General features: G+C 39.0%; 1 pseudogene; it reads right to left on the bottom strand.

The window, feature by feature from the left end:
• The window catches only part of LOC149179102 (uncharacterized), a 48,023-nt pseudogene extending 32,448 nt beyond the window's left edge, over positions 1-15,575 (bottom strand).
• Between the last annotated feature and the right edge of the window lie 8,929 nt (positions 15,576-24,504).

Raw genomic sequence — 24,504 nt, 5'->3', positions numbered from 1 at the left:
CCAATATTGACATTGATTTGGATATTAATCATATTAAGAATCTGCATTATTCATTGGGTCCAATAGCGCCCCACCCCACACCCACACCCACCCCCCCCCCCCCCCACCCTTTTGTTTTGGGCAACATGCTTCATAGCCATCATTAAATTCACACCTTTCTGTACATATTATTTCCATTCTTCTCGTGTATACTTCTTCATTTTTCCCTATACATGTCACTCTAGCTTGGTTGTATGCAATAATTAGTTGCAATGGTCATTAACTTCAGATATTATTTCTTTTTTTCCTCTTCCTTACATGCCATCATTCCTTTATGGTTAATCCTAGAAATAAAATATGCAAAAAAACCTTATCTATCTCCCTTCATAGCGTATGATCATATCATAAATAATCCATTGACATAAAAACTCATCCTTATGTTCCCCTACTCATCAACAATACCCTATTATTTAAGAACTCAACCTTTTCTTGTTGTTAAGTTGTTGCACTTCCAAATGTGCCTCTACATCACTACATAAGGACCATCATGAGTATGAAAAGTATTTTGTGCCCAATATTATCATATAGAATGTACTTCTATCATATAGAAATATTTTTCCAATATTGACATTGTTTTAGAGATTTTTCATATCAAGGATTTGCATTATTCATTGGGTTCAATATCCCCCCCTCCACATTTTTTCTTGATACCTTTTAGAATAACCAAATCCATCCTTAAGAACTTAAATCTTCTATCATGTTCCTCTCATCACCTTTTAAATGAATATATTCATGCTTCAATCCAAATTCTAAGCTAAAAGATATAGCTTCCTAAATTATGCTATTTATACTTAAATGTGCTCCTTTTCATTGGCACAATCTAGTTGAGAGGCAATTTTATGCCACCTATAGGAGAAAATATATCAAGAATAAGGAAACACTTTTATGTTAGGAATAGATAGTATTTATGATAGAAAGTGCACAAAACCTTCTTAATTAATGATTTGAGGCACACATCAAATGTTGATTTGGGGCAGCATCGTACGTGCTATAGTAATGAAATTGGTGGAGAGGCTAAAGCACATGCGATCTCCAAGACCCAGAAATGGTTTGGGGAAATTCCACCCAGTTAGAGAGATATTAAAATAATTAATATTTTTAATAGATTCCTAAGTCTAAAATTAGGAAAATAAAATATTAATGGGTATTAATATAAAACTGGGTGAGAATGTTCTAAAAGACATGGATCAAGCCAAATCTAATCTTAGCCGTTGATTAGAGAATTAATCTCGGTCGTTGAAGACTCAACAGAAAAGGTATAAGAGGAGGCTTGAGGGTCAGTTGGAGATACGCCAAGTTGATCAGTCAGTTCGATTTTCTAGAGTAGGGTTTGCTGAGAGAAATCAAACCAGTGATCAGAGTTGTAACGAGGGGTAGTGAGTGCATAATAGAGAGGTAGAGATAGTGTTGAAGGATCAGAGTTGAGGCAGAGAAGGTTGCACAGAGCTAGCAGGAGCTACCCAGAGGGCCAGAGTGATTGCGTAGAGGCTACCAGGGCCTGCACGAGTGACCCAGAGGGTCGGAGAGCTAGCACAGAGCAACAGAAGGTTGATGTAGAGGGTTCCAAGCTAATGCAGAGGCTAGGAGGGCTGACGCAGATCCTTAGATAGGCATTGGAGAGTTTTTCATGGAGCAGACTTATCGAATATCTGCTTCTGAGAAGAGGTATTACTGCTAGATTGACTTCTCTGTCGGGTGAGCCGGTTTGGCACCCGATTGTACCCAAGAAATTTGCTTAATAATAAAACCCTTAGAATTGTTGCATCGGTTTTCCCAAGTTGGGATTTTCCGGAGACAATTGTCCAAAAATAATGGTGTCCCTTGTGTGTTTGTCTATTCTTTCCGTTGATGATGTATAGATGGTTGAGACTGTACTTGTGTTTATTTTTAGTATTTATATGGTTAAGTAACTTGTTAAGTGATTAAACAAGTAGTTGAAATAAACAAGAAAGTATAAGAATAATTTCTAATGGGTTAGACTTAGAAATTTTAACATGGTATTAGAGTGTTGCATATCACAAGAGAACTGAAGGCACCAGCTCAATTAGAATATATGTAGCAGAAATAGTTGTCCCGAGAGACAGAGTTGTTCCTAAGTAGGAGGTAGCAGAGAGGGAGTGATGTAAAGGGTCTGCGTCATCATTCTGAGCCACAGAAAGGGTTAGCGCAGAAGCAGTGAGAGGAAAAAGAGTCTCACGAAGAGCCACATGATCCTGCTCAGCCAGGTAGGAGTGACGCAGTTGGCCAGAGGAGTGATTCAACCACTAGCGAGATTGCACATAGCCAAGAGGTTCCGTTTCTTCAGCTGCTGGGGCTTAGGGAGCTATGGGAAGATTGTGGATTGTGAATCTGGTGGGGTACTATTGTTGTCGAAGCAGAATAGTACCTAACGAGATAGAACCAAGGTAGAGGGAGTCGCTACCTAGGAGGATTTCTAGCCAAGAAATCCAGATCAGTGTTGCAGGAGCAAAGGGGATCAGAGAGAAGTGATTCAACTGTTGGCAGAAGGATTTCTAGAAGGGAAATCGAGACTCGAAGGGATTCTAGCAGAGGGTTTCCAGGAGGAAATCGAGACTCAGAGGGAGGCTAGAAGAGAACTTCCAAGAGGTAAGTAGAGATTCATAGGGAGTCAAAGAGAAGGGAATAAATGGTAGTGAACGGATTGAGGGATCAGGACAGGTTGGTTGGGGCATCCAACTTTGTCATCTAGAAGGCTAGGATCCTGTCTGTTATGGATAGACATCACATCAAGGCTAACACAGTCGACCTAGTTGATAACAAAAGGTATGAGGATGCAATGGCCAAGGCAAAGTGCATAATCCTTCATGGGGTCAAGGATCATGTAGTTCAACATATTTCTGAGAAGAATACGACAAAGGAGATGTGGGATAACTTGACGAAATTGTATCAAGGCACTATCGTGTAAAGGAGGATGCTACTGGAGAATCAACAGATAGATCTATTCCTTAGCAGGTTGTAGGAGATTCAGGACCAACTTACTTCCATAGGGGCCACACCAGATCAGGAGTTAATGGTGAGGATTGCCCTGAATGTAGTAGCGGAGGAGTGGGAGACATTCATCCAAAGCATTTTGGGTAGAGCCACTCTTCCAAGATGGGAAGAGTTGTGGGAAGCTCTACACCAAGAAGAGATCAAATGGCTGACCAAGGTAGGAAGTAGCAGCAAAGGAGGACAAATTAAGAAAGAGGGGGAAGAGGATGCGGCTCTGGAATTTTCAGGACAACAAGGGAAGAGGAAGAAGAAGGACATCTCCAAGATAAAGTGCTTCCATTGTGGGGAGTTGGGCCATTATGCAACCTAATGTCCCAGGAAGAAGAATAAGGGAGAGGCTTCTGACTCCAAGGCAGTGCCGGCTAAGGCGGAGAAGGAAGTGGAGACTGATGACGACTATGCCATGAGTGCTCATGTACCTCTAGAAAAGAGGTGGGGTGACATCAAGTTGTAATCAGGAGGACTACAGAAGATGTGGGGAAGGATCCTTGACGTACCCAAACTCTTGGATCATATTTGGCTATAGGAGCCCTGAGAGACAGTAGCAGGATGTCGGATGTCCGTAGAAGCAAGATGCAGATGGAGCGACAAAACAATGCTAGAGTGCAGGGATATGTAGCACGCAGTGAGGGTTGTAGCAGTGTGAGAGGCACAAAGGTAGTGAATAAAGGCACATAGGTGTTTGCAGCAGTGTAAGAGGCATAGAGTGCTTGCAACTACGCAGAGGTAGTAGTGTGAGAGGCACAGAGTTGTTGCAACTTTGCAGAGGCAACAAAGGGAGCACAGGATAGTAGCAGAGGGAGCTTCAGCATCAGGAGGGATTCTAGCATGACAAGGATGTTAGTAGTTGGGTAGATCAGTTACTTACATCTCATTAACTGAGTTGCAGTGCTATGGGCAGCACGATGCAACATGATGACAGAGAGCTGCATCAAATAAATTTGATGAACAGGTCTGGCATCCTTTTCTATATAAATGTGGTGTGTACATAACTGGGGGTCAATTCCTTTCATATCAGGGTAATCCCATGCAAATGCTTCTTTATATTTTGTTAGCAACTGGATGAGCTTCATTTCTTGTTCAGGTGTGAGGTTGGCATTAATGTTTAAGGTTTTTCATGGTTTAATTTCCACAATTTTACTATTTGCAACAGAAGTAACAGGTATTGTTTGATCATGTGTATCTTTCAGAGGATCTTCTTCTAATTCATTATCAAATGTTGCTTCTATCATATGACACTGTGTGCAAGATCTAGTTTGGCTAATAAAATTATTAATGGCATCATCTTCTGTTTGGTTTTTAAAATCAAGTGCCTCTTGTATAGTTAATGGAGATCTAATGTTATCAGTAAGGTATGATACAGGGTGCTTATTAGTTTTAATTATTGTGACACTTGGCTGCGCTGGAGGATATAGAACTAAATTCTTGATATTTGGTCCTTTGGTTATGGTCATATTGCCTTGCCAGCAGCCAATGTAAGCATCGGCCATGGCAAGCCAAGGTCTACCTAAAATCAGCGCGTGTCCATCAAGTCGGGTTTTTGGATTGATTATCAGGAAATCGGTTGGGTATTCACAGGAATCAACAGAGACCATGACATCATGTAGAGTACCCTCCAGCCTAACCACAGATTGGTCAGCCAGTTCTAGCAAAGTAGAGGTGGGTTCTACAGATGTAATGCCAAGATTTTGGCAAGTAGTGGTTGTTAAAATATTAATTGCAGCTCCTAGATCAACTATGGCATTAGACAGGGTCTAACCATAAATTTGAACAGTTACAATTGGATTTCCTGATAGTAAATCAAGAAAAGGTGTTTCTTTTCTTGATAGTAAATCAGATAAAGTGCCGACTACTTGGACTCTTGGATTATTTGTTATATTCCTCCTTGGTTTCTTTATGCACAATTCTTTGATAGTTTTTGTGTATATGGGAATGTCTTGAATGGCTTGGAGGAATGGAATTTTTATGTATAGGTTTTGTAATTCTCCCAGAATGTCAAAATCAGGATATTGTAAAGGTTGAGGTATGACTAATCGTTCTGGGAACGGAGGAGAGGATGTGGTTACTTGATTATGAGGTTGTTGCTTATTCACATCCTCTTGTTGCAACAGATGTTCTCTTGGTAACTGATCTTCAATATGAACTGTTTTATTTCCCTCAGCTTCAATAATACGCCTAGATCTTAACTGAAGATCATTACACTCCCTCAGGTCGGGTCCTATTTCTGGTGATTCTATAATTTGGAGAGATTGGACCGGTCTGTTATTTGGATTGGTGTTGGGTTGGGCTGGGAGTTGTGGTCTCAGACTAGACTGGGGATTTTGTTGTAAGGCTGGCAGTGTAGGTTGAGGGAGCGGAATAGTTCCTACTGGCTGATGCATCGGTCTCTGCCAGTTTGTCTGTCAGGCTGAACTTTGTGAAGTAGGGGGAGTCCATTGTGGAGGGTATGGGTTACTTTGCCAATATGGTGGAGTGTAAGGGAAATTCGGCCAACCAGATTGGTTTGCTTGATTCAGCCACGAGTTTGAAGAAGGAAACGACTGTGGTGACCAGTTTGGAAATGGAGGTTGGGATTGACTTTGCCACATATTATATTGTTGAGCATTATATTGTGGGGGCTGAAAAGAAGAAGTGGGGTCTGAAAACATACCAGATTGTCTCGGCTGCCACTGATGGCGCTGGTTGATCAAGTACACCGATTCTGGTTCTTCTTTCGCTTCCTTATATACCGCTTTCAATCCAGGAAGTGAGGGGCAGCTCTCCGTAAGGTGATCTTTTGTGCAGATGGCGCATGTTTGGACTGTATCTAGTGGACATTACTTGTGACTATGCTTTTTCATGCATTGGGGACAGAAGATCGCCAAATTCTGTTCTACCTCCATTTGCTTTTTTTAGCCTGCATAATATCAAGTTGTGTAGTTAGTGTCCCCAAAATATCAGTTTTAAAATTTTCCAATAAATTTCCAATTTCTACTCGTGTTACTCCTTTTGTTGAAATTTTATTATCTCTTACAAACCGATCATGTTCTGCCCGTTTTAATCTTGTGCTACCTCTCGAGCTCCTGATACAGAAAATCAATAATGTCAGCAAAATTCTCTTGATAAATATCCCCTTTTCCCATGATGTTTAATGTTTCGATCCATTGTTCCTTCATGCCCCTTATCAATGCAGTTTTTAACACATTATCAGGTAAAGGTAGTGATGCATAAGGAGATCTTTGTAGATTGTACTAGAAACGTTCCACATACTCCTCTAATGTTTCATTCGGTCTAGCTATCATTTGGAATATTTCGTCCTTCAGTTCTCTAGACCTGCAATAATCCTGATATTTTTTTAGGAAGGATTCTTTCATTTGATCCCAGTTATTTATAACCCCACCACCTAATCCCATGAACCATCTTAAAGCAGCCTCTTTTAATGTATAGGGGAATAATTACAGTTTCTGGGGATCGGTGGTGTAATCATATCCCTTGCACAACACATCAAATTCAAATAAAAATGCATCCGGGTCTTTCGATGTGAGACCGTGAAATGTAGGGATATATTGAAGAGGGATTGCTTTCATAGGCGCATTTGCTGCAGAATCCACTATAGGGTATTGTAATGTAGAGGTTTGAGTGTTTGGCTGATTTTGAGCCATAGGGTCGAATATATGCCAATAACCTTCTGGGATATCTAGGAGGGTATTCCTAGGTTGAGAGGGAATGGATTTGACAGGAATAGTTTTAATAGCACTTCCTCTATCTGGGATAATGAGAATGCCTGATGTCTGAGGGGATTGGGTTCCTTCAACAATGATTTTTGCAACACTCCCCTTGTCTGGGCTATTTAATGGCTGATTTGTTCCAATAGGAGATCTTGGTTCCTCGGTTTCCCCTGTTTCTCCTTCTCCTTCACAAAGATTGCTGAAATTCCTTCCTGCAATAGTTCTGGAGTAGAATTTTCAATTTCTTGAAATTCCTGCTCTTCAGTTCGACTATGCACCTCAACAAAGGCTACAGATGGTGATCCTGTGGCCTGAAGGGAACTAGTAGGCTTCTTAGAAATGATTTTCCTGGGTCCTACTGATGGCTGAGATTCTGCTTTCTTGTAGATTTCGTCTATGAAGGTCGTTCGGCCAAGGGTCACCGGCCCCTTAGATTTTTTAGGCTTGGATGGAGGTTTGGTATTTTTTTCTGGGTTTTTCTGCTTAGTCATGCACTCAAATGAACTACTAAATTCTTTTCAAACAAAGCAACAACAAATCTGTTAGGAAAGCGGACAAAGGAGCAGGGCTTTTACATGCTCCGTACGCAGGTTCTTACCTTTCGCTTTTAAAATCCAACTCTTCCCTAGCAGGTTCGTACACTACTCTGCAAAAAAAGGACAAATGGCTACACTCTTTGCCCGACAACGATGCCAAAATGTAGAGCTATAAAAAGGGTCTCTTTCACCTCTAATTACCTCACATTAATATGTCAATCCGGGAGTGTTTTGTTATTTCAAAGAGTGTCTTAGTCTGAGCCTATCGTTTGTGAGAGTAATGCTAGTAGTACAACGTTCAAAAATACAAGAGTAAACGGATGCTTGTCTACAACTAAGATACTTCAAAAGAGTAAATCACACACTCAACAAACTAGGCAATTTATCAGTCAAGGGTTCGGTAGCGATAACCCATCCCTTTGGAAACTGATGGAAAGGAAATTAGAGAACAAACCACGGATCTGGGAACCAGACATTAAATGTCGAGGCTCACTACAGCCTTAGATCGTCTCTCACACCAAAACAACGAATGCTAGTAAATGGAACGACAGATAAGAAATCGAACAACAAGTCCGTAATGGAACAACAATTCGGAAATGGAACAGAAATTCTTAAAAAGGAACAACAGCTAAACAACTAAGTCTCACAAGCAGTAATCAAACTTAATCCACTAACTCAAATGCGTTAACCGTAATTAAACAACAATCTTTTACTCTTAAGGCAAATCAAACAGCACACACTAATGGAACAACACTGATTACTGATAAATTATGGAACAATGCTTGGAAACCATATACGCACACGACACACGTAGCTAGTAATCTGATCAAAGCATCAGCCCCAATTAAAAGGAATACGAATGCATTTCAAAATGGAACAGTGATTGCTTCTGAATCCAATCAATCATAAAGAACACAACTTCAAGATGAATCTTGTAACATGAATGTACAGCACAAAAGCTCCGTGATAAGATAGTAACAGTATTCAGTTAAGACTAATAATATTCCATCAACTCTGAAAGGAACAGTAATATGATGCAGAGTCAATACAATAGTTTTGTTCGTAGAAATCTTAATGAATTAAACTTAACAGAGCATGTGATGTAAACTTATAAAGTATATCATATTACCAAATAACGACGATAAGCAAACCACGCGGAAATCAAATCGTAATAATACAGGAGCAAGTGTCCTCTAGGGCCAGGCCCTTAGCCTCTAGGAGTACACCGCTTGAGGTTAATCCAGACGCAGAGATGAAATAATCACCAAGTTTGTATTAATGCATGAAACAAAATTACAATGAACCAGTTCTTATCGAGACTCGATGATCAAAGTTTTGATCTTAATAGAAATTACATAAAAGCATAATCATGTCGAACTCTCCTCCCGAGCTAACAATGCTGTCCCTTTTATATGGGTGACGGCGGAGATGTCTAAGTATAAAAATAAATAAAGCAACGATCCCTCAGGATCAAGGATCCTGAGGGATTCGCCGAACCGTTAATCCTTAATCATCTCTTTTCCCTCCTGCGCCAAGCTCGTGTCTTCACCTCCTTTTCAGGGTCGATTTGCTTTGATCTGCTTAGCCTTGTTTGTATTCGGTCTCCCATCAAAGGGACAGTGGTTACCTCATCCTTGTCCTTACCTTTGGAAAAACAACTCCTCGTTTTCACCCCTTCCTGCACGAGGGAATGACAATTGTCAGCGGTTAAGTCTTGCATATTAATCTCACATGTTTTCTTATAATTCTTTATCGTTTTCCAAGTTCATGATGCAAAAAGGTTTACAAGTTCTACTGAAAAGCCACTAAAATGATCATCAAAAACATACCTTTTTAGTACTCTACACAACCTAGAGCTAGTCCTCTAGATTTTACCCTTGCATAAAAGACCACAAATCTCCATTGTAAAAATATAGTTTCTAGAAGGGAGGAAATAACCATGAGGGTCTCTTGGAGAAAAATCATCTCAAGATCAGTCACCTCAACTGATCACTTTAGAGCACACTTTTTAGAGGTACTTGCTAATCCTATGCAATTACATGAGAGAATTTTCATAGGGAAACCTATGAAATGGGGTTTGATGTTTTAAGTGCCCCTATAATATACTATTTCCTTTTGGCAGCACGATGAATATATTATCATTCCTTAGTAAGAGAAATGTGTGACTTTTCCCCCTTCCTTCATTCCATGTTCAAAGGACTAGTAACTTCCCCAAAAAATGCGATGAGACAACCAAAGGAGGGGGTGCCATTATGGATCAAAGATGGTTACTAAAACCATTGAGGGAGATTTGGAGGATGGATCAAGATTATAAGAGATATAGGACAAAGCCAAGGGTAGGGAGGTGACCACAATACTAGATCCCGAACCAGACGAAACCAACTCCTAATCCTTTCTAATATCATAAATGAGTTGATAAGCATAGAAACAAAGATGGGAAGAGGAGATGTACCTGAAAAGGGGTTTGTTGATGTAGTCGGCATAGGTGAAGACTCTGAGAAGCCACAAACCCCAGATGATCGAAAGATGGGGGAGGAGTTCCTTTAGTGTTGATTTCAGAATGAGCGCCTTTATGTTTCTTATTACCCATGAGAAGGGCACAATGATCCACTAGGTGTCCATACTTATGGTACCTTCTATACTAGAAAGGTACTCCCTGATAATATAAATCTTGCCTTCTGGCTACTCCTTTCCTAATGTTTATCACTTTAGAAATCCCTTCACGGAGGTCCAACTTCACTAAGATTTGAGCCATCGACTGATCCCCTGTAAACAAGTAGGAATAATCAACGTCAAGAAAAGAACCAAGGTTGTTCCCAATATCTTGGAAGGAAATAGGGTTCCATAGATTTGAGGGAATACTGGGCAGCTAAACCCAAACAGGAATAGTGTCCATCCTTTCCTAAGAAGCATCAAAGGTAAGAGACCAAAACTTGAAAAAAAGATGCATCACATCAATGAACCAAACCTAAGTCGACACCATCTTGGATTCTTTAGGTTCTTCAAAAATCAATTGAATACAACATTTGGAAAGTGTAGAGGCCTTAGGAGTCATATTCACCTTAGGATTTATAGTGTTATCCACCCACTCTGAAACTAACTTTAAGTTGAATTTATGGGCTCAAGGTTTACTAACCCAATTCTTTCATATAAAATCACATCGATATCTCTAAGGTCACATGTTCCCCTAAAGCCATAGTGATATTAGGTATGGGTGTTTTCTTTATGAATCTCTTCTTCTTTTTCCCCTGACCAAAGGGGCATAAGATGTTATCAATGGGAAAGTGATCTTAGGACTCCCCAACGATCCTTCAGATCCATAGACCCAAGTCTCCCCTTAGTAACATGTAAGCCTTAATAGTGTGGCCCAAATGCTTTATTATTGGTAAATCCAAGAGAGACAGGAGGGATCACCTCTACTTCTGACCTTACAATTAGAGTAGGCTAGCATGTAGCCGAAAAAAACCCTAAATTTCACTGACATAGCTTGAAAGAGGCCCTAAAAACTCTAGAATAGATAAAGAAACTGACATGATCTGTGAAGTTAGCTTGCTCGATAATATGGAATAAGCAGGATTACATCCATTAATGCAAGGGAAAGTTGAAACATCTACATAATCACAAGTGGCTCTTGGAGGTACCTGTTCCCGAGCCTCAATTGGATGACTTGGTAACGGAGGAAAAACCTGTAGAAATTCCTTGTAGATTCAAACTGCTAATTGTAACATGCTAAAAAATAGACTTGAATCTACTCTACTCATCAATGGAAACAATTAAAATATCGCTAAATCACAAAGCATACAAGAGAAATAATTCAATCAAAAAATTACACAATTATTTCCCAGGGAAAGCCACAACTAAAAACCTCTTCTATATGTATATTACATTAGTCACAAAATATGAGAAGATTACAATGCTTTCTCAAACCCGAGCAACCTCTGTACTATCTCTATCTGCTTCACAACTTCCTAGACATGCCCAGGGCAAATACTTAACCAATTTTATGATTTCCCAAGTCCCCATTTCCTTGCATTATTCCTCAAGGAATTAGCCCCCTATTAAATAGGGATATTCCTCAATATGAATTGTGAAATCCTCATAGGCCTTCCTATGACGGCATGCACCACCTTTACAATTTAGATGGTTATACAACTGATAGCACAATATCCCTAGAATCCATATCAACTAGGTCATTCTCTAATCTGACATGCATGAGTTATTTATGAGTGAATCATCAGTTTACTGGTTTATCACTGTAGGTAGTACCACACTCCACCACAGGTAGCACTGAACTACTAGACTTCCCACTAGTTCCTCCAACAATTGGAACTAGTTTAACTGACTTTAACTTAGTTAAACTGAATTAATTAATTACAACTCGAAATAAACTCAACCAGGGCTCCTATAAAGTAGGAGACACTCTACATGACTCAAGTTGGACTCCCAACTCGAATTAACTAATCCAACTATGTCAAATTAATTTCATTAACAATACAAGTTGTCATGAGATGTCGAATTATAATTGTATTCCCAATTTAATTCAAGGAAAAAATTAAATTAGGATTTTCTTGTTGCATTTTCAACACTCCCTCTCAACAATAAATGGATTATCTTATACCACGATGCTACCTCTATGAAACTCGAATTTTCATCTTAACAATGCCTTTTTCAAAATATTTACATCTTGTTATTTTGTAGGAATGTACTCTAGCAACATGATTCTCCTCTACAAACAATCTCGTAGATGGTGATACCGGATGTCGATATGCTTGGATCAATCATGAAAAATTGGATTCTCGGAGAGTCTTATACAACTCTGGTTGTCATAGTAAATCACTGTAGGATCCACTTTTGCTCAACTGAGTGCAATTGATATTTGCTTCCTATTATACCAAGAAATTGTTGCCGACCCAATACTAAAGATTCCTCCTGATGTTCTCTTCCTATTGAATGGACTCCCTACCCAACATGGATCTATGAAACCTTGAAGCTTCACTCCCTCTATCTGTTTGTACCAAAGACCAAACTAAGTGGTGCCTCTAAAGTTTCTCAACACATTTTTAGTTTCCTTCCAATATAGTTTGGTTGGCTTAATCATTTCTTGACTAAGATGGTTAACTGCAAAACATATGGTCAGTCGTGTGTTCACCAAATACATATGTGAACACACAAGATGTCTGTAAATAATAACCTCCACTACTTCACATAATGTAACATCTTCCTTCCTCCAATTCCCTACTAGATGAGTCTCCATGGGTTTGCTTCTCTCCATGTGGAACTTCTTCAGTATCTCATTGGTATACTTTCCCTAAGAGACAAACAATTCTTCATCTCCTTGCCATACTTCCATACCAAGGAAATAATGCATTAGCCCCACGTCCTTCATCTCGAATTCTCTTGCAAGATCCTCTTTGCAAAATTAATAAACTTCTCATCACCTTTTAGAATTAAATCATCGACATATAATACTATAATCAACAATTTACCTTCAACCACAATATGGTGAAGGTTCACATTTGCTTCACTTTTTATGAAGCCCAACCTGGTGAAATAGCTGTCAATCCATACAATGCTTGATTGAGTCTGCACACATGCGTCTCTCTATTCAAGGTCTCAAATCCTTCCTACTTCTCAATGTACACCTCTTCCTTAATCACACCATTAAGGAATGTTGTATTCATATCCATATGATGTATCTTCCATCCCATCTGCACTAGAATAGATCTAATTAAAGAGTACCTTTCTACTAGAAAAAAGGTCTCCTCGTAATCAATTCCCTCCACCTAAGAGAACCCTCTGGACGAAAATCTAGACTTGTGTTTCTCCACACTCCCATCTGCTACTTTATTTACCTTGTAAAGCCATTTGGAACTCACCACTAACTTGTCTAGTGGTCTTAGGACCACTTCTCAAATAATGTTTTTGATAATGGAGTCATAGTCCTCAATGATGGCATTAACCCATATTGATTTCTACATTGTTTCCTCGAATGAGGATGGTTCAATCTCTAAAATCTCACTCATCAGATCCATGTAGCCATTGTACTGATCTAGTGACCCCCTCTTCCTGTGTTATGATGTGGGTTCTCCAACATTCTCTCTAGCATCATGCATCAATATTTCAGCCTCTCTAGTGTGATTCCTCCCATCTCTAGAAGTCTCCATGAGTGGGTGCTTCCACCCTCTTCTCCTTTACATGTGTATGCTCCACATAATCCTAAGGTTCTTCCTTTGGAGATAAAATATCCTCATCTCCATGGAACTGAAGATCCCTCTCAAGGGAACATCTCATGGCCTTATCTTCATCGAATTTCACATCTCCACGAACCATTTTCATCCTGTGAGATAGCAAGTACACCTGATAGTTGTGAGGTGTGTTAGTGTACCCCAAAAATATGCCCAACTCAACTGTTGGTTCTAACTTTTTCCTTACATCCTTGGTAACATGATAGTAAATTGATGAAAAAAAGATCTTGAAGTGTGGCACATCTAATTTCTTACTTGAAAAATCTTCTTCCGGTGTACTCATCCCAAGAATTAAATGAGGACTTATGTTCTACACATATACATGTGTGTTACATGCTTCGTTCCAAAAGTGCAACAATAGGCCTTGATCGTGTAACATTTCCCATGCAGCTCCATAGTACTTATGTTATTGCTTTCATCCAACCATTCTGTTGTGGGTTATGGGGTGCTATTAATTCCCGTCGAATGCCTTCTAATGCACAAAATTTATGGAATTCATTCGGCATATATTCTCCACCATTATCACTTCTGATATCTTTAACTTTCCTCCCAATATATTTCTCAGCAAGTAATTTAAATTCACAAAATTTAACAAACGTATGATCTTTCTTCTGCGTGAAGAAAATCCAAAAATTACAAGAAAATAATCTACATATATTACATAATACAAGTGCTTGGTCGTGGAGGTTGTCAAGAATGGCCCACACACATCTGAGTGAACTCTTTCAAGGATTGCTTGCACTTGACTATCCTTATCATGAAAGTTAGCTTTGGTGTACTTCCCTAATGTACACCCTTTGCATGTGTCTCTTTGCTCTAGTGTACCCTTGGGAAGTCCTGTAGATTTTTTTTTCATGATCTTCAAAGCTCCGTGGTGTAAGTGGCCAAATATTTTATGCCAAAACTCACCGAAACATGATATGCTTCACTTGTCTTGAGGCTATGTGATGAAGGAAATCCTTTCCTTCGCTAAATATCACATCGTGGCCACGATCCTCTAACATGACAACTGAAACCAAATTCTTCTTCAAACCCAGAACATACATGACATATGTTAATGTGAGAGGAGAACCAGACTCCCTCTAAAAGGTAACAATACCAATGCTATTCATGCTATACCGCCTGTCATCCCCCATTTTGATGTGCATCTGGAGGTACTTCTCCTCCAAGTCACTGAAGAACCATTTTTTGCCAATCATATGGAGTGAGGCTCCACTATCCAGATACCACACACTACCCATCACCAATGTCACCATGCAAGTGATGAGGGTGAAATTCAACTCGAATTGTGAAGTACGAGCTTCAGTTTCCGCTCCTCGTGAAAACTTATTTTAGAACTTCTTATGCGGACACTTAGTGGCATAGTGTCCTAGCTTGTGACATTAAAAACATTTAATCTTTGCCATGTCCTTCTTCTTGCCACCCTTATTGGAATCTGATTTGGAATGGGATGTGTTCCCTTTCCCTTTCTTCACCTTTCTAGCTAAGGCACAATTCTCCTCATCATCATGCTTAGATGAGGATCCATATCTAGTGTTCCACTGAGTCTCTTCTTGCAGAAAGTCAGACCACAAACGCGCCCACTCTGGTAACTTCTCCCTCCCATTTACTTAGCCATGGTATCTATTCCAATTCTTTGGAAAGCCTAGAAGTGCTAGGCTGACCAGATCATCTTCAACAATTATCACACCAACACTTCCAAGCTCATCCGAACATTGGGTGAACTTGGTCAAGTGCTTTGGTATTGTGTCACCCTTCTTCATCTTGATTTTTCTGATCTTGTCCTTTAGTGCCAACTTCCTGTGGCCATTTTTATTTTGAAACAAGTTTGTCAAGGCCTTCCACATTGCATATGGAGTCTCCTTAACTTGGAGGTTTTATACAATATGATCTTGAACACCTTCTACAATAATCCCTCTCACCTTAGCAACACATTTTCTCCACTCTGCCAGATCTTGAGCATCAGATACTAAAGGTTTAGGAATATATTTTTCTAAGAATTCCTTAATCCCTTTGTCTTCCAATATTGCATCCATCCTATCCTTCAAAGTGTTAGTGTCAGTGTCTTCACACTACCATCAGTGATCAAGCTTACTCTTTTGCATTTCATACTAGGTGTCCCATTCTGATGAGTTGCATTCCATTACGTCATGGATCAACTGATGGTAGGGTTCATTTCAGTTTTTTCCCTCATGACATATATCTGTTGACCTCCTTTCATACTTTTCAGTCCATGATTCATGTTTATTTTCAATTCATTTCATCAATTAGGTCTTAGGTCTTAGGGTTTCAATCTCATTTGTTATTAGGGTTTTACCATGGTCAAATTTCAATTACTATTGATTAATAATGCTCAGCAGACACATGAGGATGACAATAATGATAAGAAAAGTTTTAATCTCTTAATTTGTAAGCTTAATAAATTTTTCACCTCAAAACTAGTTTCGAGGTGAAAACAAAGCATTGGTATATTATTTGTAAATTTCATGTAATTTTATTGATCCTATATGTAATAAATGGTTCCATGCTGCTCCTGGTCACCTCGTGATATTACCAAAGTACATGCCACTGCAAAAAGTCAAAGAAATTGAGAATCAGTTCACCTATCCAAGCAAAAAGTCAAATATCAGAAAACAGAGTATTTGAAAAAGGCAAATAGACATTACAAAGTGGGTTCTGTACATCAAAAGTAAAAAAGTGGAAAAGCTATATAAAGATTATCCCTCTATTGATCATTTCATTGTTTGAGTTGAAAATCAAGAGCTAAAAGGTGATTTTGAAGTGTCATTGAGCAAAGGTGTGAAAGTGTTGTGTTTTTGGACAAGTTCACATCGGTGTTGCGCACCAAAGGTTCGTGCTACACACCTGGGTGACTTCCTCAATGAAAAATTGAATGGGCACTGTGCACCAGGCAGCCAAGCCCCAAAACACTCCAAAATCACTCAGTTTGCTTCAAATCTCTCAAATTACCTATTTGCAAGTAAGTAAATCAAATCTTTCTTGTTGAAAAGGGTTTTGCATCATGTCTTGGTGATTGTTTCAATCATAAAGTTAGAACCCTATAATTCACCCAAATTGTCTCATAAAACTTAACAAGCTCACTTTCTCATCTATTTTCCTATCTCATCCATCTGCTATTATTCGCTAAACCTCATTAACTCATATATTTTCCCCAAATCCCAATCCCACATACAAATTTCCCAAACCCTATATATTCTCCCCAAAATCCTACATACTTACTCCTACATACATCCCTAAACCCTACATTATTCCCAAACCCTACTCACTCCCTAAATCTCATTCACACTCCCATTCACTCTCACTTACTCATCCATAAAATCTCTTCATACTCATCTTTCATCCACCCTATCTCTTCATTCACCACAAGTGATCATAGAAATAAAAATAATGGAAAGATACTAAATATGAGCTTGAAGAAGACACCCTTAGTGACAGAACCAGAGAGAGAAACATACAGCACAGGAAGCCTCATAAAGGAGGAAGGGTTATCAGAGAGGAGCCTATCAATTTGAGAGAGTTGCAAGCATGCCCACTTGCCATTTCTTGTTTTAAACACCAGTCATGCTTTGGTTTTTGTGAAATGGTAGAAAGAGTTAAATTTCATCATGAGTTGGAAAGATTGTTTGAGACACATTTGGACAAAAATGAAGTAAACCTTGCTGGAATCACGTTCAACTTATCACCAGCTGTTATCTCAGAGGCTACAAGTATTCCAGATGTGGGTGAAAAATGGAACAAAGGTCAGGATATTTACCGGGAGTACTATGAACCTTACATCAAGGCTAGATACCAAGACAAACTTAAGAGAGTATTCCTCTTCAATTTTTTGGAGGATAGGTTCACTCCATTGATGAAAATCATCATCAAGTACTTTACTTGTCAAGGTAGGTTCTCCCGATTGTATGCCTACCACATTAGATTGCTGATGCATTTCACTAGGGTGAGAATGATTAATATCCCCTACTTCATGTTCAGAAACATTGAGAAGATGGCACTTATTATAAAGAAGAAACCATATCCACAGCAATTGACTAGCATTTATCACTACTCCTTGATTAAAATCATTGTTCTACATCAGTTGAACCTTCTTAACATGCCATGGGAGACTTTCATTTCTCATGAGATGTTAAAAAGCCCTCAAGTCTTTTCATTAGTGCCTCATGAAGAAGGTGGACCTTCAGGACACGAAAAGGTCAAAGAGACTAAAATTGTTGGAGGGCCAGTGTTTGTGACATATGAGAGGGGCACAAGGAAACGCTTTTCAGCTGCTAGGTGAGTATTATCTCCAAAAGGTGTGGAATGGGTCTCGCCTTCATCATTAGGCTACAGTCAAATGTTATCTCCAAAAGGAGTGGAAGGGGTGTTGCCTTCTTCTTCAGCTAGACAGGTACAGGTTGAGCAACAAAGCAAGGGAAAAGGTAAAGGCAAGAAAAATATGCATAAGAAGGATCTTAGTGATGGGCAAGAAAGAGATTTCACTCTTATTGATCATGAGGAGTCACAACAACATTTCATTCATCATGGAGTTGACATTATTGATTTGGAAACTCAGGATCCGAAGACTGTCAAAGACAGGATCATAAAGGAAGAAGAGGTTGAGATACAAGCCTTGTCAAACAACTTAGAGAGGGCTAAGTGGGTCATTAAATATCTAGAGAAATAAAACAAATAATTGAGTGACAAGCAAGTCCTCATGGAGCTATAAATGATCAAAGAAGACAGACGAAAGGTCAAGGAGGCCAATGTTCCATTGACCCCTATTGAGCAAGAGATTGAGAATGACAGGGAAACATGGATATAAAGGGTTAATATACACCTTGAGGGGCTGATTGAGAAGGCCAACAAAGACAAGAAGATGCTTCACCACATGGCCTACTATTACATGACTCGCAACAAGATCTGCAACATAAGAATGAGGAAGTTTAAAGCTAGGTTTAGGGAGGCCTTAAGGAGCAAAAAGGAGCAAGATAAGTTGAAAATCTTGGCTGAAGCCTCACTAGCCCATCAAAGAAACTAATGATGGTGCCTTGTGCTAAATCTGGGCAATTTTTGACAAATTTTGGTCATTTTCAATTTTTGAAATTTTGAAACACAGAAAATTTTCCTAGGTGCATAGCGCCACTGGCTCTACGCTTTTCACTGGAGAAATTTTTGAAGAAATGGCTTACATATCTGGACCTAGCATGATAAGAGCATCAAACCCAGAAAATCTCAGCAATTTTGGAGCAAAACTAGGTCACCAAAAGGGCAAAAAACTACCAAAAAATGACCTCTCTGCCTCTTTTTGGACACACAAAAGCAGCCTTGGGAGATTTCACTTTTGAGGGGGAAAATTACCTCCAAATGAAAAGCTCCAAGATGTTACGAAAACCAGATAGGAATACCCTTCCAATGAGCTATCGGCCTCAATTTGGCTAAGGGGAAGGCCTCCAAAAGTGGCTATGAAGCGACACTACGCATCTAGCCAGTGGCGCTGCGCATAGAGCCAATTTGCCTAAAAATCCAGTTTTCGCCTTCTTTCACTGCAAGTTGACTTTTTCTCTCTTCATGGATGAATTTATGATTTTAATTAATGCCATGATATGTAAATGTAATTGTGAAATGACCTTAGAGGGTAGATTCATCATTTTGAGGTGGTTTGGGGGTCAATGAATCAATTTCCATGCTTATAGAGGCAAGTTGTTCCACTGCCTATATTCCTATTCCTTGTTTGGAAATGGTTGTAACAGTTCCTTATCTCTTAGATTCAACCCCTGATTGCTAGAATAGGTGGTTTGATGTCTATATTATGTATTTTTCAGTTATTAGCAAATGTTGGACTCGCTTAGATGCTATGAGCTATATTATACACCTTTATCAGCAGTTTAGCAAGGAAATAAACTAGGATTTGCAACTATTTTTATGGGATACTTGTGGTAAAGTGTTTTTGCATAGTTTCTCCTTCTATTATTAGTTTTTCTCATGTGTTATGTGTCACACAATCTAATGTATTTCTTATAGCTAAATGATATCAAGATAGATAGGTAGAATACATTGATTACAGTGCTCTGCCTTGGGAAACCATTTAGTTTTTGATGTTTTCTACTGTTTGAGAAGGATACATGATCTTTGGATGCCCTCCTTAGATTCTCACCAGTCTTAATCCTACCATCTCACTCAATTTCAAGTGCCAAAACACCTACCTATCACGCCCCATAGAACACCCTGCATTCCTGACTTGATTTCCTAGACCCAAAGCTGCCTGCTCCATTTGATCCAGCAAAAAAACCAACAAAATCAACAAAAAAACCCTAGAGCTACTATGCCTAGCCTAAAATCTATATTCGATCTAGTCATCTTGACTGAGATTGACAAGGAGAGAGCCCTCCCCTGACCTGGTAGGGCTAGCTACCAGGTTAAGCTTTGCTTGTGATTATCCTAGGATTGTCGTCCTTCAACCTGAGGTCAATCTAGGCTCTAAAATAGTGGCGACCATAGTGGGGAAGAAAGAAAAATCACCCTAGTACAATTGAGAAGTTCCAAACTTTTGGATGATAAGCTTAGCATTCATTAGGCTGAAAAGTGGAAAGTTGTAAAGCAATATAAAAATATTGAGAACTTTGAACACACTAGCTTCAAGAAGATACACCAGGTCCAATCCTGATCCCAATCCTCCTCCCATATTTGAAAATCCTAATCTCATTCCAAGGATACTCAGACAAGAAAGTTCACCAAGTCCAAGACCAGTTTTCAGATCTCATTCATGCCCTATGGAGTGGTTGTTCCTTGAAGATCTTCCTTTTGACGAATACTTTGGTCTCTCCCTATTTAGAACCACATTTGATAGTGAATTGCTGGACATAGTCACAGACCCAAAATTCACCAGAGATCTTGAAATCCAACGAGCCAACTTGATAAGTAACTGAAATCTTTAAAACTCTCCTCAGTCATCTCTCACTACTGATGAAATTCCTGAACTCTCTAATTCGGCTTCAACATCTTTTGCCTCTCCATCATTTCACCATATTTCAGAGAATCGTCCATCATCTTCATTTATACCTTCACTCCCTCATCAACCTATCATTACCCCTCAAATACCCATGATGTCTACTACATCAACAACTCTTGTTGTCATAAATCCTCCTCTTTCCCCAATACCAATTTCAAGTCCACCCTGAGTCATGGCTTCCAGATATGCACCTCTCGTTCTGCCTCAGAAATTAGATGATATGCCCAACGATTACCAAAGTAAGATACCTATGTCGATGCCACTCAAACTAACACAGCGCAGCCGCATGTTGATAGGATGAATGAATTCTTTGATCTTCATGAGGTAGATGCAGAAAATGTGTCCATGAGATTATTTGTACAGAGCTTTAGAAGTGAGGTCTGAAAGTGGTTCGGAGCATTACCAGCGGGATCTATTGCCAGTTCTCCATAGACAATTACTGGACTAATGGGAGGTAAAGAAAAATCCACTCCAAATTCTATCTGAGTATGAAAATATAAAAAGAAATGTGGGTGAAAGTGTCCAAGATTATTGTGTAAGGTTCAATACAGTGTATAATGTTATTCCAGCTGATATTAAACTGTCGATGGGGTTACCATTGATCAAATTTTTCGATGGCTTCGATGCTGAGATGGCATATCAATTGAGAGAAAGAGATCCTACCACACTTGAGGATATGCAGAAGAACATTGTAAGTGTAGAGGCAAATCTACTGGCCAAAAGAGCAAGGATGAAAACTAAAAAGAAGGTGACCATAAAGGAAGAAGCATCTTCCTCAAATGTTAAGGAAGATCATATACTCCAGAAAATTGAGTAGATGTTTGATCAATTAACAATTGCAGACAAGCCTAAAACCACAATCAGAAATACAAACTTCAGAGGACAACAACAACCTCAGTTCAGGATTAAACAAAGGGAACAAAAGGCACAAGATCAGTCATCGCAGCAGCAGGTCAAAACTCCTTTGCAGCAAAACTATGTACATGGAATAGAGTCTGAGGATGATGATGATCTGGTGGTTGAGGCGAATCATTTATTTACTGCTGATCGTTTGCCCATTTTTCTCATGGAAGATGAAGAATATTCGAAGGCCCTTGATGTTCAAAATGATGAAGATTACATACTAACAGATGAGGCAGTTTTAGAGGATGAGTCGGATGATTATCAGCGAGGATATATGAACGCATAGACAGCACAACAGAAACAATATTCATTGAGAAGCAGAGATGTACTAGTCAACCCCATTCAAAAGAGAAAAGAAGTACAATCCAAAAATGACTCCTCAAACAATCAGAAGAAAGGGAAAGATCCTACTAACTCGACTTACAACAAAGGATCGACCACAAATAGCATTACAAATGAGAAGACTAATCAGCAAAAGAAAAAGTTGAAAAGAAGGATCCTTCAGTCAAAGAGGTGGATAAAGTTTCAACTTTTAGTTTAGAAAATGAGATCGCTAAATTAAAAGTTTCAATTCCTTTGACTGAATTGATGAAGAACAGTAGTTATAAACACCAAGTGTCCAAAATTTTGAACATAGATCCTTTATCTGATATGGTTAATGTGGAAGATGATCACCCTGAGCTCATTTTTGGCCCTCTTCTTTAGAAGGTCAGTCTGAGGATAGCGAAGTTCCTCCATTCTATATAAGCCTTAGATTACACAAGTATGTCCTCCATAATGCCATGTTTGATTCCAGAGCTTCCCATAATCTGATGCCAAAAGCCATTATGGAGAAACTGGGCCTCAACATTACTCGTAAATATCATGACCTGTATTCTTTTGATTTTGGTAGGGTCCATTGTATTGGTCTTATCAAAGACTTGGTGGTGTCTCTAGACCAAATCCCAACAAAGAATGTTCTCATGGATGCTATTGTTGCGGACATTCCACCACGGTTTGGTATGCTTTTGTCTAGATCATGGGATGCAAAGCCTAAAGGGACTTTACAACTAGATTTCTCCTATGCTACTATTCTTGTGTTTGGCCAATTGAGGAAACTATATAGGGAGAAGAAAATGAAGTACATGATTACAAGCAAGGAGAAACTGCTTAATCATCTAATTAATGTTGTACATACAGATTTAGAGTCATTTCTATTATATTCAGATAGTGGTTTGAATGATGTTGATATTTAGTTAGTTGAAGTAGAAGATGTGCCAGAGATTTCAGAAAATTTCAGAGCAGTCCTTGATCAAGAAAGACACAAAATTGCAAGCACTTCCGAGTAGTCTACATACCAACAGTAGCAAAAAGGTAATGAACAACAACAAATTGAAGAGATCAGTCAAAGTGGAAAAAGAGAAGGAAACATAATTTCAGCATTTAGAAGAAGAAGCAGGCCTATGGAGCATGGATTTTGATGGAGCCGTGGGTAAGGATGGTGCTGGCATAGGGATTTGGATTCATAGCCCTGTTTTCCAGCCAAATAAATTCCCTAGTAATGTTAGAATTTTTTAATATAAATTGGCCTTTGACTGTTCTAACAATGAAGCCAAATATGAAGCGTTGATTGCATGTTTGAAATTCTTAAAAAGTTGAATGCAAAAATGATATCAGTCTATGGAGATTCGGAGCTGATAATGAAGCAGGTCAAGGGTGAATATCAAGCCAAACACCCGAGGATGAGAGCCTACCGAAATGGAGTTTTAGATATCTTAAGGATGTTTCTAGATTATACCTTGACAGCAATACCTCGTGCTCAAAATGTTATTGCAGATTCTCTTGCCACTACTGCAAGTAATTTGAAGATCCCAATGAATTTTAACAACAAATTTGAAATCCATGTCAAGCACCGCCCTGTTGTTCCGAACAATTTAAGGTATTGGAAAGTGTTTTGCGATGATAAGGAGATCAATAATTTCTTGCAGAATGAAGGAAACTACAAGGATGCTTCCATAGGTTGTGATTATGATGATGAAGAACCAGAAATTGAGGTGAATTAGATGGAAATATTGCAGTTGAAGGACAACATTATCCCTAAAGGTCCCATACCTTTAGAAGAACATTTCGATCAAGATGATGTAGCTAGAAATCCAAGCTTGGTGCATACAGACAAAGGTGTTGAGGATGTAAACCTTGGAACAACGGACAAGCCCAAGTTTGTGAAATTGTCGAAGACATTGTCTCCTGAGGTAAAGTCTAAATATGTTAGATAGTTATTTTAATTTGCTGATGTGTTTGCTTGGGATTATTCAGATCTAAAGGCGTATAACAAAGACGTAATTCAGCACACTATTCCCATCAAGCCAAATCAGAAACCATTCCGACAGAAGCTAAGAAGAATTAATCCCAAGTTGATACCTTCCATTGAAAAAGAGGTAAATAGATTGTACAAGGTTGGTATAATTGTCCCAATCAGATTTTCTAATTGGATTTCAATCTTGTTCCTATAAGAAAGAAGACCGGGAAGATCAGAATGTGTATCGATTTCCGAAATCTAAATAAGGTGTCATTGAAGAACAATTACCCATTGCCGAAGATGGATCATATTCTCTAGAGAGTGGTTGGAGCGTCACGCATGTCACTACTCGATAGATATTCAGGGTATAATCAGATTCTAGTGCATGAAGATGACAGAGATAAGACTACACTACCACCCCTTGGGGAAAATTTCATTATGCTAAAATGACATTTGGTTTGAAAAACACTGGAGCCACATTTCAGCATGCAATGGACATCGCTTTTGCCAATGAAAAGGATGTATTTTTGGTTGTATATTTAGATGATTTGACAGTTTTTTCAAATCCAGATGATGAGCATCTTCACCATTTGAAGATTGTGTTTCAGTGATGTAGGAAATTTGGGATATCACTCAATCTGAAGAAAAGTATTTTTGCTATGGATGAAGGGAAGCTGCTTGGCCATATTATCTCAAAGGAAGGAATTCGCATTGATCCTTCAAGGGTAGAAGTAATTCAGGAGATAGATTTTCCCAGGAATAAAAAGGAGATACA

Source organism: Pinus tabuliformis, chromosome 4_1 (genome assembly GCF_031772625.1).
Source record: "Pinus tabuliformis cultivar Carrire ecotype Pingquan chromosome 4_1, CPIR1, whole genome shotgun sequence".
In the NCBI taxonomy this organism is placed as follows: Eukaryota; Viridiplantae; Streptophyta; class Pinopsida; order Pinales; family Pinaceae; genus Pinus; species Pinus tabuliformis.
Note: the sequence above shows the minus strand (reverse complement) of the source record. Positions and strands in the feature narration are given on the sequence as shown.